This window comes from Hippocampus guttulatus, chromosome 1 (genome assembly GCF_054856545.1).
Source record: "Hippocampus guttulatus isolate MCC_2025c chromosome 1, RoL_Hgut_1.0, whole genome shotgun sequence".
Taxonomy (NCBI): domain Eukaryota; kingdom Metazoa; phylum Chordata; class Actinopteri; order Syngnathiformes; family Syngnathidae; genus Hippocampus; species Hippocampus guttulatus.
The window spans coordinates 12,386,776-12,400,446 of NC_141261.1; the positions used below are offsets into that span (position 1 = coordinate 12,386,776).

The window sequence follows — 13,671 nt, forward strand, 5'->3', positions numbered from 1 at the left end:
AGAAAAAAAAAGTGAGGAGGAGGAGGAGGAGGAGGCGTTTCGCTCACGTTGCTTCATCCCTTTTCCTGTCTTCTTCCAGCTTGGGAAGAAAGGGAAGCTTTTTTCCATTTACATAATTCATGGGAGTGAGAAGAAAACAGTCCTTTGAGTCATAAAAAAGAAAAAAATTGGGGATGGGGCGGGTTGAGGCATCTGTATGCCAGTCTTTGTGACCCCTGCGCCCATCTTCCCACGTCCCAAGTACAAAGTCATTGTCCCATGCTCGACTGTCCTGTTCCCGTCAGAGCATTCTCATTTATTTTCAATATTCATAGGACATACATTCACAGTCAAACGTTTGGGATTGGATTTTACAGCATGACAGCCTTTCTTCAAAAAGGAGACTCGATCCTAAAAGCCGCCATTCCAAAGCTCTAAAAATGGCCGACACACATGCCATCGTCGTATTATTTTCTGTTCAAAACCGAGTAATAATGTGGGGCATTGAAATTTGCCTGCAATTACTCCCAAGTCACTGTGAAAGTATATTTTTAGAGTATAAAAATACGAATCACTTATTTGCAACATTTCTTTAATTATTGCGAGACACAATTGAGCCTCGGTGAGCCACTCAGTAGCGGTCACTTTTGATGAATGGCGTCTTAAACGCATGCAATTGGCCTTGAAAAGAGCTCGAAAAGTCTTCAAGGTGCCTTCCTTAAACCTGCAACTAACCTATGAGGGAAACCAATCATTTTTGCTGACCAACACAGTACGACGGCAAAAGTCATTAACCGGAATGTCCCGTCTGAGGTCATCAAAGCTTTCTGGTTATTTATTTATTTATTTATTTGGGGGTGGGGGGGTGAAATTAAAATTGATTCTTGAGAGGCAATGCTGACATTTGCCATCGGGGACAATTCCTCAAACGTGCTCACGCGCAGATGACAGCTACATCGGCACATCCGCCATTTCTCTCGGACCCTCTGGCATGTCGGTTTCTCATGACTCATTGATGTCCGCTTCATTGTCGCATGCTGGTTACGTTCCTTTTTCCAATCGTGAAGCGCAACGAGGAAGGAAAACCGCAGATCGCGAATGTCGCCTTAAAGCACGTCGCCGTCCACGTTTCCATTGAATAATGAGAACCCTTCTCGCATGAGCTACGCAGATTTGCGTTTGTTTACAAAGAAGCGGATTGCCTCCAAATCAGCAGTGATGTTGAGCTGGGGAGGCTCCGCTTCGAAATCTCCCCCCCCCCCCCTCCCCTTCCCTTGTTCTCCTTCCTGGATCATCTGTATGTATTTGTTGTACTAATGAACGGAACAAAAGTTTCCGGGGGCCCTTTGGAAAGAAACTGCTGAAGGGAGAGCGGACACGGAGGGGATGAAGTGGACAGCAGGAAGTGGTCAGTCACCATGATGATGATGATGATGATGAGGAGGATGACGATGACAGCCCGAGATCAACGGACAGCGAGAGTGGCGCAGACTTAACCCCCGCAACCTCTTCTCTGCTTTCATTTGACTTCTCCTCCGGCTTTTCCTCAATCCTCCGCTCCAAATGATAAATTACCCTCCCTTTCACTCATGTCAACCCCCCCCCCCCCCCGCCACCTCACGAGACTTCCAAGACTCACACCCGCTGTTTGTCTGCACATGCGTATGCGTGATGCATTCACACAATTTTGCAGCCAGCTTGTCAATCTCCTCGTCAAACCCTGAGACCATTTCGTCTTTTTCATCTGTGCCAGTGGCGAGCACGACTCCGGCGTTCAAATGTGACGCACGCGCACACCTTAGTGGACGCGCGCACACACACACACACACACACACACATACACACACACACTCAATACGACTGACTCTCAATGTGACCTTCACCTCCGGGCAGCAGGTGTTGGCAAGGAGTCGGACGCCATTGAGTGGATGGATACATGCGCCAGTAAAAGGGCGAGCGAGTAAGAAGGGAATGGACACCGGGCAGTATATTACTTTGCCAATCAATCTTTGCCCAGGGTAGTCTTGATGAAAGCTGTCAAAATCCCCCCCCCCCCCCCCGCTACAACTTTAAGTAAGCCCTCCTCCAGTTTGTCCGTGGAGGGCTTTGTTACACGGTGAGAAAACAAGTTCTAATATTAAATGTTGCTCGGAGGGGTGCAAATAGAAGAGTAAAATGAAAGCACAAAACTTGGAAGCAAAAGTCTAAACTAGACCAAAGAATCCATCCATCCATCCAAGGGTCGCGGGGGCGGGGGGGTGCTGGAGCCTAACCCAGCCAATCACAGGGCACATGGGAGACGAACAACCATTTGCACACAAACTCACACCCAGGGACATTTTTGAGTGTTCAATCAGCCCATTTTTGGAATGTGGGAGGAAACCGGAGTACCCGGAGAAAACCCACACAGGCCCGGGGAGAACATGCAAATGTTTGGTGCTTTCGACCATCTTTGTGACTGATTTCTTGCTTTATTGTTGTATATGTTGCTTGCTCCATGTACAGCACTTTGTATGCAGCGACGGCTGTTTTTAAAGTGCTCTATAAATATAGTTGAGTTGAGTGATATGAGGAGTATATTCCAGATAGTACACGTTAGCTATCGCTACCTTGGCGGCTAATAGGATAGCAAATAAACGCATCACTTATCCTGCTGCTGAGCCTTTTCGTCCCAACTTTGCGGCAGTGGTCCGTTTTCTTGGTGACCTCAGTCTCCTCTCAAATAAACAAGTCGTTAAGTAAATACAGGAGATCCTTGTTCTCCACTTTTGCTGCTGTTTGTTTGCATGTCTCAGTCCAAATGATGCGTTCAATGTGTGATTTTTTTTTTTTGAGGGGTGGGGAGTGTTTCCGAAGGACCTTTCTTGAAGTGAAAAAGTAGAAAATGGGGAAAAGTGGCAATAAGGGTCCTATATGGGGTCTTTCGGGGAAATATTGCACTGAATAATGTCCTGGGGACAAGGTGCGGCTCAGTGATGCAGACGACTACGGCGCAAGTTATTTTTCTCGGAGAGAATCGGCTTGAAATACCATGACGGTCGGAGAGCAAGAGGCACCCCATGCCCAAAGAAGGAATTAAGATGTCTCATGACTGCCCTCCCCTCTTGCTTGTTCCCCCACGTCTCTCGGTCTCACCCGGTCTCTCGCTTCCTAATTCTGGGACGGTGGCCAAGCGCCACCAAGGACACTAAGGCTAATAAATCATCCTCATTCCAACATCTGCCCCCCCCCCCGTCCCAACGGGCTCTGCCTTCCACCGCTACCCCACCCCATGTGAAGATGGGTCCTTGGCTTTATTCCTCTTTCAGCATCCCTCCATACTCACCCGTTGACACCTCCATCCCGACTGACAAAACGTCTATTGTCCCGTGCCCAAGTGAAGAAGAGACCCTCTTTCTCCCTCGCTGACAAAAGCCGTCTGAAGCCAAGATGGGGCCTGCCAGGCGAGATGCCTGGGCCTCGGCAGGGGTGCCCCGTCTTCCCCCCCCACCCCACCTCGACTATTTTACCTCCTTCTGGTTCGTCCATCTCTTGCCCTTCTTTCTTTCTTTTTTTTTTCCACATTTAATACACCCCTCCTGCGAGGGTCACTCACTCAGCTCACCCCCTTTACCCTTTTCATGGCAGTGAACTCTCAGGCCCGCATAAAGACATCAAGTGACGGCAGTGAGAGAAAACAGCCAGAATTGGCCGAAAGAGATATTCGACATGGCTGTCATTGGCCATTCTGCATGCCTTTTGTTCCCTCGGGTGTAGTTGAAATAGATAAATAAACAGTCACAGGCTGAAAAGCCGGGATCAGAAGCTTGTCACATGTATTCATATGGAGCAGAAAAGAGGGAGGGTGGGGGGCAGGGGGGAGAGAAAAAAAAAGAAGGCATAAACCTGCTGTCGCCAATTAAGAAGAATGAGATAAAACTCGGTTCATACTGTTCGGACTTGTTTTCACAGCTGAGGCCAAAGGACACTGAGTGACTTTCCGCGGCTCGCTCTTAACATTGCAGTAGGTCTTTCGTATTGTGAGGCGCTCTCAGTGTGGCAGAGAAGATCCGGGAAGTTGTCTCGGGCATCATCAGTTAAGAAGCACGCTCTCCACGGTTACTCACAAGAGCTCGTTTACTGTGAATGCGCCACACATTTTCCCAGCACCTCCAACTCGCCCCCGACAACGGGGAGCGCCGCCCATCGCTGCGCGCCCGCCAGACGCTTTTCGGCACTTTGTTCACATTCACACTCGGTCTTCTCTTTGGTGAAAATAGTCACACTTTGACAAGATGTTTGCCAGGGGGACGTCGGCTTTTTGCACCGAGGAGATGCTTTGTGTGCCGTGTCGCTGCTGACGGAGTCAAGCGCTGATTTGTTCTGTCGCAAGAACATCAAAGCGCATCTCTTGTCTTTCAGCAAATTCGAACTTTGTCGTTGTCAGATGTCATGCTTGATCGAGTTTTTTTTTTTTTAATCCTCAAAATACATGCACGTTATCTTAATCGCGAGTAGATTTGTCCCGCAATGATATTCAGAGGTATCTATTTACGACAATTAAAGTCATACTTTGGACATACGGTGGATTCTCGTTTCGCAACTTTAATTCGTCCTGCGACTCAATTCGAGAACCCAAATAACTCAAGCAATTTTTCACCGAGTGCGCATATGTGAGCGAGTCACTTGCCTGTTTCACTTTTTTCGGAGCCATGTTAAGGGGCAATTAAGAGCAAAAAAATATTTATATATATTTGGATCTCCACAAGAAATGACACAAGGCACAAATAACCAGAGCGACTTTTCTCTGTCTGTCTCTGAGACTGCAACCTGATAAAATATTTGTCAAATATTGCGTTCATAAATCAATCTGTGTTATTTCTTTGATATTCAAGCATTTTCATGACTCGATCTGTTTAAAGAGATGGAAGAAGACTCATCTTCAGTTCCCCTGCCGGTGTTATACTGACTTTTCGTGTTGGAGCGCCGCATCTCATAGCTCACCTTATACTTCTTCTTGACACTGCAAATGAGTTGAGACAGACTCGCCGGTGCCTCTGCTGGTTGCAATCATGTAGTGCACACCGTTTCTTCAAGATGCAATTCATCAATCAATTTTTGAAGAAAAAAAAAAAAGAAAGTAAAAATCCACAATTCTTGATTGATTAGTTTGCAGGGAACTTTATTTTTGTGATGAGTTAAATTTAAACATTGAACGATAATCGCGCATATTTGCCCACAGTAGCTCTATTAATGAAATACTTTATGATTAGACGTGAAAGTTGGCGGAGGGATTTTCATTCCTTTAAAATTACTCAAGTGAGCAGAAACGTTTACCAACAAGGTCCCATGATGAATGAGTCAATTAGCGATGTTGGCATTTGTTCCACCTCATATTTTAAAGCCGAATTACGTTGATCAAGGCACTTTAATTAATGGACTATGCAGGTGTGTTTAAGAATGGAAAAGGCACCGAAGCTTTTCACATTGTCGACTGCATTTCAGGATTCAGTTGCTACGTTTTGTTCTTTTGCATCCTGCCTCCATGTCGTGACCGATCGGACGAACCGGATGAATGAATCTCAGTGAGCAAACAAAATCGAGAATCTAATTTTCCACTCCCAGCAAGACGTCTCTCCTTCTCCGGCTGCGCAAAACATTTAGGTTTTCTAATTAGCCACCGCGTACAATGGCTAATTTACCACAGGCGCCTGATGTCTCAATCCGCTGTGTGTCGTTGCTGAAAAGAAACTTCTTTCATGTAGTCAGGCACACACACACACACACACACACACACACAGTCGCCCAAACTCATAAAAAAAAAATAAATAAATAAAAAAGTCTATTAAGCTACAGGGTGAGAACAGATCATATCCAGTGCGGAGGGCAGAAGAAAAAGTCCTGACTTTAGAAAGAAAACATCATGAAAGACAAATAAGGAAGACCACTTGGAAAAATATATGACGGAGGGTTTTATTGAGCAGCAGGACAGGCGGCCGCTCAGCAGTGGCCCCGCATTGACTCTGCAGCCTGCAAGAGGACAGCCAGCCAACTCATCCACACAACACCCACATTGTCCGCTGTGCCAACGAACCAGAGCAGCGTTCCCGCGAGTAGTGGGGGTTGCCTGAGACGAACACATTCTAGATACATGTTAGCCTTGGCCGGACCTCCTCTACACTCTCTTGAGCTCTCAGCGGAACGGACGTATACTGTAGGAAAGAGTGAGAAAGACGAGAAATGAAGCACACGGGCAGGCGGGATGAGCTTCCCCCCCGACAATGCCAAAACAGACGGAAAGATTTGTATGAAGACATAACTGCCATGGCACTCTGTGTTGTTTCGAGGCTCTGGTGAGAAATCAAATGAAATTGCATAGAAGGGAAATAGTGAGACAGGGGCGGTGCGGCGGTGAAAAGAAACAGCGCAGGACTTTTGGATGATTTACTGACCCTATTCTTCCACAATTGTAACATGCCCAAAAACATCAACCCCCGAAATCCTGAAATTGAATTCAAGTTATAGCTATAGCCTAAAGTATGTGTCGTAATTACAGAGAAGGGAGAAACATAATCATCGACTGTAACCCATCCATCCATCTTTCTTGAACGTGAATCTGTTCAGGGTTGCGGGTTGGCCGTGCCTATCCCAGCTGACTTTGGGTGAGAGAGAGGGTACCACCCTGAACTGTTTGCCAGCCAGTCGCCTGCCACATAGAGAGGGGCGCAGAACTTGGGACAGATGGCCAGCAACGGGCTTATAATCAGAAAAATCTTGATATATGTTTAGGGGCGGCATGGCGGTCGACTACTTCGGCTGGTCACCGGTTCAGCGTGTACTGAGGCTTACTGCCCGAAGACAGTTGGGATAGGCTCCAGTACGCACGCGACCCTTGTGAGGATTAGCGGATCAGAAAAAAACTGTCATACACACACACACACATATATATATATATATATATATATCAACACACTGCAAATGGCAAAACAATGATTGCTGGAAAAAAAAAAGTACATTTATTAATCACACATGATGAAACTGTCTGGAATGGTAATCACCCGCAAAAGCGTATTTTAACATTGATTTATGAGCTCAAGTGTAAACAATGATATCAACTAAAAAAAATGTAAAAATAAATGTATAAGTGCCAAATTAAAGTCACCTTTTGAATAACAGAAATAGTATTCATGTTTTTATTTTACACTTACCTTGATTCAGGTTAGAACAAATGCCATATATTATTTCTCTACATTTTCTTTCTTTTTTTAAAATTATTATTGTGATGAGCTCCTCAACATTACAGGACAATTAACCTCTCGTCAACTTTGTTTGTTTCAGGGAGAAAACTCAGTGATAATTTTTTTGGTGTCTTCATTTTTTGTTTTTGTTATTTATGAACGGGAACATAGGCACTTCAGTCTGCGTGGTTACTTGTTCCTTTGAACCCCACCATGGCTGCAAACATCACAGTGGGAAAAAAAATTTTTTTTCTTCCAATCAAAACAATGTAAGCATTCCACAGATAGCCTCGACGTCTTCTGTTTTACTTAAGATTGTTTTTCGTCAATGTGAGCTGGGCGGCATCCAAAGGCGGGGACCCTGGCGGCCCGATCCTCGGCTGCAGAAGCTAGCTCTTGGGACATGGAATGTCACCTCTCTGGCAGGGAAGGAGCCCGAGCTGGTATGTGAGGCAGAGAATTTCCGACTGGATATAGTCGGACTTGCCTCCACACACAGCCTGGGTTCTGGTACCAGTTCTCTCGAGAGGGGTTGGACTCTCTTCCACTCTGGAGTTGCTCACGGTGAGAGGCGCAGAGCAGGTGTGGGCATACTCATTGCCCCCCGGCTCAGTGCCTGTACATTGGGGTTCACACCGGTAGACGAGAGGGTTGCCTCCCTCCGCCTTCGGGTGGGTGGACGGGTCCTGACTGGTGTTTGTGCATATGCACCAAACAGCAGCTCAGCATACCCACCCTTTTTGGAGTCCTTGGAGGGTGTGCTGGAGAGTACTCCTGCTGGGGACTCCCTTGTTCTGCTGGGGGACTTCAATGCTCACGTGGGCAATGACAGTGAGACCTGGAGGGGCGTGATTGGGAGGAACGGCCCCCTCGATCAGAACTCGAGTGGTGTTTTGTTATTGGACTTCTGTGCTCGCCACGGATTGTCCATAACGAACACCTTGTTCAAACATAAGGGTGTCCATATGTGCACTTGGCACCAGGACACCCTAGGCCGCAGTTCGATGATCGACTTTGTAGTTGTATCATCGGATTTGCGGCCGCATGTTCTGGACACTCGGGTGAAGAGAGGGGCGGAGCTGTCAACTGATCACCACCTGGTGGTGAGTAGGCTCCGATGGTGGGGGAAGATGCCGGTCCGTCCTGACAGACCCAAACGTATTGTGAGGGTTTGTTGGGAGCGTCTGGCGGAATCCCCTGTCAGAAGGAGTTTCAACTCCCTCCTCCGACAGAGCTTTTTCCCATGTTCCGGGGGAGGCGGGGGACATTGAGCCCGAGTGGACCATGTTCCGTGCCTCTATTGTTGAGGCGGCCAATCTGAGTTGTGGCCGTAAGGTGGTTGGTGCCTGTCGTGGCGGCAACCCCCGTACTCGCTGGTGGACACCAGCAGTAAGGGATGCCGTCAAGCTGAAGAAGGAGTCCTATCGAGCCTTTATGGCCTGTGGGACCCCAGAGGCAGCTGACGGGTATCGACTGGCCAAGCGGAACGCGGCTTCGGTGGTCGCCGAGGCAAAAACCGGAGCGTGGGAAGAGTTCGGTGAGGCCATGGAAGCCGACTTCCGGACGGCTTTGAGGAAATTCTGGTCCACCATCCGACGTCTCGGGAGGGGGAAGCAGTGCACCACTAACACTGTGTACAGTGGGGATGGGGCGCTGCTGACTTCGACCCGGGACGTTGTGAACCGGTGGCCAGAGTACTTCGAAGACCTCCTCAACTCCACCACCACGCCTTCCTTGGAGGAAGCAGAGCCTGGGGACTCTGAGGTGGGCTCTCCTATCTCTGTGGTTGAAGTCACCGATGTGGTTAAAAAGCTCCTCGGTGGCAAGGCCCCAGGGGTGGATGAGATCCGCCCGGAGTTCCTCAAGGCTCTGGATGTTGTGGGGATGTCCTGGTGGACACGCCTCTGCAACATCGCGTGGTCAACAGGGAGAGTGCCTCTGGATTGGCAGACCGGGGTGGTAGTCCCTCTTTTTAAAAAGGGGGACCGGAGGGTGTGTTCCAACTACAGAGGGATCACACTCCTCAGCCTCCCTGGTAAGGTCTATTCAGGGGTGCTGGATAGGAGGGTCCATCAGGAAGTCGAGCCTCAGATTGAGGAGGAGCAGTGTGGTTTTCGTCCCGGCCGTGGAACAGTGGACCAGCTCTACACCCTTAGCAGGGTCCTCGAGGGTATGTGGGAATTCGCCCAACCAGTCTACATGTGTTTTGTGGACTTGGAGAAGGCGTTTGACCGTGTCCCTCGGGGAGTTCTGTGGGGGGTGCTTCGTGGGTATGGGGTACCGAACCCCCTGATATGGGCGGTTCGGTCACTCTACCACCGATGTCAGAGTTTGGTTCGCATTGCCGGCAGTAAGTCGGAATCGTTTCCACTGGGGGTAGGACTCCGCCAAGGCTGCCCTTTGTCGCCGATTCTGTTCATAACCTTTATGGACAGAATTTCTAGGCGCAGCCGAAGCGTTGAGGGGGTCCGTTTTGGGGGCCTCAGTATTGCATCCCTGCTTTTTGCAGATGATGTGGTGCTGTTGGCTCCTTCAAACAGGGCTCTCCAACTTTCACTGGAGCGTTTCGCAGCCGAGTGTGAAGCGGCTGGGATGAAAATCAGCACCTCCAAATCTGAAACCATGGTCCTCAGTCGGAAAAGGGTGGAGTGCCCCCTCCGGGTCGGGGAGGAGATCTTGCCCCAAGTGGAGGAGTTCAAGTATCTTGGGGTCTTGTTCACGAGTGGGGGCAGGAGGGAGCGAGAGATCGACAGGCGGATCGGTGCAGCGTCTGCTGTGATGCGGACGTTGTATCGGTCTGCCGTGGTGAAGAAGGAGCTGAGCCAAAGGGCGAAGCTCTCAATTTACCGGTCGATCTACGTTCCAACCCTCATCTATGGTCACGAGCTATGGGTCGTGACCGAAAGAACGAGATCCCGGTTACAAGCGGCCGAAATGAGTTTCCTCCGCAGGGTGTCTCCCTTAGAGATAAGGTGAGAAGCTCGGTCATCCGGGAGGGGCTCAGAGTCGAGCCGCTTCTCCTCCACATCGAGAGGAGCCAGATGAGGTGGCTTGGGCATCTGATTCGGATGCCTCCTGAGCGCCTCCCTGGTGAGGTGTTCCGGGCATGTCCCACCGGGCGGAGACCCCGAGGAAGACCCAGGACACGCTGGAGAGACTATGTCACCCAGCTGGCCTGGGAACGTCTCGGGATCCCCCGGGGAGAGCTGGAAGAAGTAGCTAAAGCTGTTGCCCCCACGACCCGGCCCCGGATAATCGGTAGATGCTGGATGGATGGATGGATGTTTTTTGTCACCTTACATGGCAAACCAGGGCTGGACAGATTGTGGAAGGGAGTCATACTGTCGGGGAAAAAAAAAAACAAAGAGAAAGATGAGAAGTTAGACACACAATCTGGGGGGCGGGGGGGGGGGGGGTGTTGGTCGTTGTCTTACCAGCTACCTGTCAGAACAATCGGACCAAATGTTCCATCTTTCTTTGTGCCTCACAAGGCCCCTTGGCTTGTCATGTTGGAAACCGCCAGGTCTGCGGCACTATTGTGCTACGTAATAGTCACTCACATGCGGCCAAGTTCGCCCTTTGGACCCAGATATGGACTGAGAGATTCCTGTCCGGGCCCCAAAACCAAAACAGTGTCCGTGGTGCTATCCTTTTTTCTGCTGCTAAACACACATTAGTTGTCTACACAAGACTGTTTTTTCAGCCTCTATATCGCCAACCGTCATTTAAGCGGCGACGGGCCGACCGACCCCGCCCCCCCCCCCCTTCTGTTCATGCGTCTGCATTCGGCCCCTCGCTCGCAGAAGGCCCATCGGTAGCGCCGGCTTTTATCTGGCCCAGAGCGGCCCTGTGATAACACTGTTAACAACACGAATGCGTGCTGTTTGGCTGTTTGGTCAGCGATGAACACGTCAGGTCAACTCAGCTTTTGATGCCGCTCCCAATTATCTCCCACCGGTCTGCATTCAGCCTCTGAGTTGTTAATTGCGTTTCTACCCCCCCCCCCCCCTTTTTTTTTTTTTGCTTTTGCGACGGTGTTGGCGGGAAAGGACTGAACGGGCCCTTCTTTCACGGCGTGCCTTTGGGAAAACACTAGTGTTATTTTAGAAATCACACTGTTAAAGATTAATGTGGACCTGGAGGAGTGTGTCATCGTTCCTTAACGACACGGCCGAGACTCCGAATAAAGGCAGCACTGTGTTCTGTCCCTTCGCCCAAGGACAGATATGTTTCCTCTCAGCAAGCTCGCCACTCAAACCCCCCTTTGTCCAATAACTTCTCCCTAAATCATCTGCTGTGGCCAAAGTGAGGAGTGTGGGGGGGGGGGGGGGGGGGAGAATAACAATTTCCTTCCTTTGAAACTGTTTGGTCTTGTCCTAATGTTATTGTTTATTTATCAAAACTGACAGAGGTGTGTGTGTGTGCGTGCGTGCGTGCGCGCGCGCGCAACGATAGCCATATCTTTATCTTTGCCGTTAAAAATAACGGCAAAAAAAGAAGGTCAAGAGTGTTCACAAACATTTTCCATTGTGATTGCTCCAGTCCGATGACGAATGGAAAGTCCCAGCTCCAAATTGCCAACATGCAACTCCCCCACAATAAAGTCATCTGTCATCATCACGCGCCAGACAGACAGACAGCAATAACGCAGGGTTCAGAGACCACGAACGGAGCATCCCGTTGCTACATCAACAGCTCGGTTCGTCAATCGGCCAGGTGGACGACAATATTCGAAATAAATCCGGTATCACTGAGCGAGCGTGGGTATGATGACAGCTTTGGAACATCCCGTGCAGCCGGTGAGCTCGATGAAGATTCGAATCAGCGCCAACAAGACTTACGTACACATGTATCTCTCCTGAAGGCTTTTGCTGATAAATCAAAGCATTTGATAAGCGAGGGGGGGAACATCAATCTTGGTGACAGAGATAGTCTCTCCTTCACGCTAATAGGGTTGTAAATGGCCTTCACTTTATATGGCCCGGCTAATAAAGTCATTTGTGATGAGCCCAAAGGTCAACCGAATGGATGCGTCACGTTCACCTGTGTTTTGTCTTTGATGATTAGTCTGCAGGAAATATTCAATAGCTTTAGGTGGTGCGATTGCTTTGCGCTTCACATAGGATACGTTATCGCGAACCTCGAGTGCAACAACGTCCGCTATTGGGGTGGTATCCTCACGAGTGGAAATGTGAACGCACCGTTCCTGCAGCGGATCAAAGTTGGTAACTCCTGAGCGTGAGTTCGGATGACAAAAAACGTCAGGCAACGGCCTTTGTACGCGGGAGTCGGACTGCTACATTATATCCGCTCACTTCTATCTTCTTTGGAGAGTCCACCGTAACTGATGACATGAGTTATTATCAAGCCACAGTTGACAGGATGTCTCACACACAGCTTTTTTATTATTATTTTTTGGACTCAATATCCTCAGACAACGTTACGCACATCTCTCTCGGACTGGTTGAGAAATGCCATGCGCGGCATATTGGAGCCAACCTAATCAATTTCATTAGCTGCATAAATCACGACGGCTTGACATTTATTGTGGAGGCGATGGGTTGATCCTGTGGACTTGGAGACGGCTCCCATGGTGATAAATGTAGCCTATCTCTTCGGCGCGAGGATAGCTGATGAGAGGTTGTTAAAAAAAACAAAAATGAATAAAGACAAAATCCAAAATATGATTATGTATCATACTTGAGAAGATGTCTTATGAAGTGACCAACAAATGGGTTGTATCCTAGTTATCGTCACACTAGTTTTATATGCAGCCAGTTTACAAAATAGGCAAGCAAAAGTCGATTATTTTGGCCTGCAACTTCTTGAAGAACACGAATGCATCATTTATTTGCATGTCTGCAATCATTTTTCCTTGCACCTTGTTGCGAATTGTACATAGGCAAGATCTTTTGACTAGCTTTTTGACTTGCCGTCTGCTTCACGAATGTGTGCGCTTGCGAGGCCAGCACATGTTCATACGTGCGTGTGTATTTTTTTATACCACTGACATCATCAGATTGTCCACCTCCCCCCAAAAAATTGCAAGGATAAAAAGTGCACTTCTTATGGTCCATTTGCAGTGGACAAATTCCCTTTTTTTGTGTTTATTTTCCATATTGCTCTCCAAATAATACGCATTCTAATAACAGCCATTAAACCAGCGTATAAACAATAAATGGATTGAGGCCTTTTAACATAAGTGCACGACAAACATATACCCCCCTCACCCCTCCCTGTCATTGAAGGAAGGATAGTGTCATGTCTGTCAGTAGCTGTATTTACTGTCTCGGTCATGTGAGTGAGTTGTTTGTCACACTTAATGAAACATATGAAGCAGGAGTGTGTGTCCGAGTGTATTGGCGCAATAAACTGAGCAACTTAAAAAAAATCACTGACTAGCAGTCGTACAAAGACCGTCTTATGAACGCACGGCGCTGTTTACCTTTTCCCCGGCACACACTATACCATTCAC

The 13,671-nt window shown here is 48.5% G+C and overlaps 1 protein-coding gene across 5 annotated transcripts in view; it reads left to right on the plus strand.

Moving 5' to 3' along the window:
- The window catches only part of prdm16 (PR domain containing 16), a 190,887-nt gene that overhangs the window by 84,520 nt on the left and 92,696 nt on the right, over positions 1–13,671 (plus strand). The gene's annotated exons all lie outside the window — the stretch shown is intronic.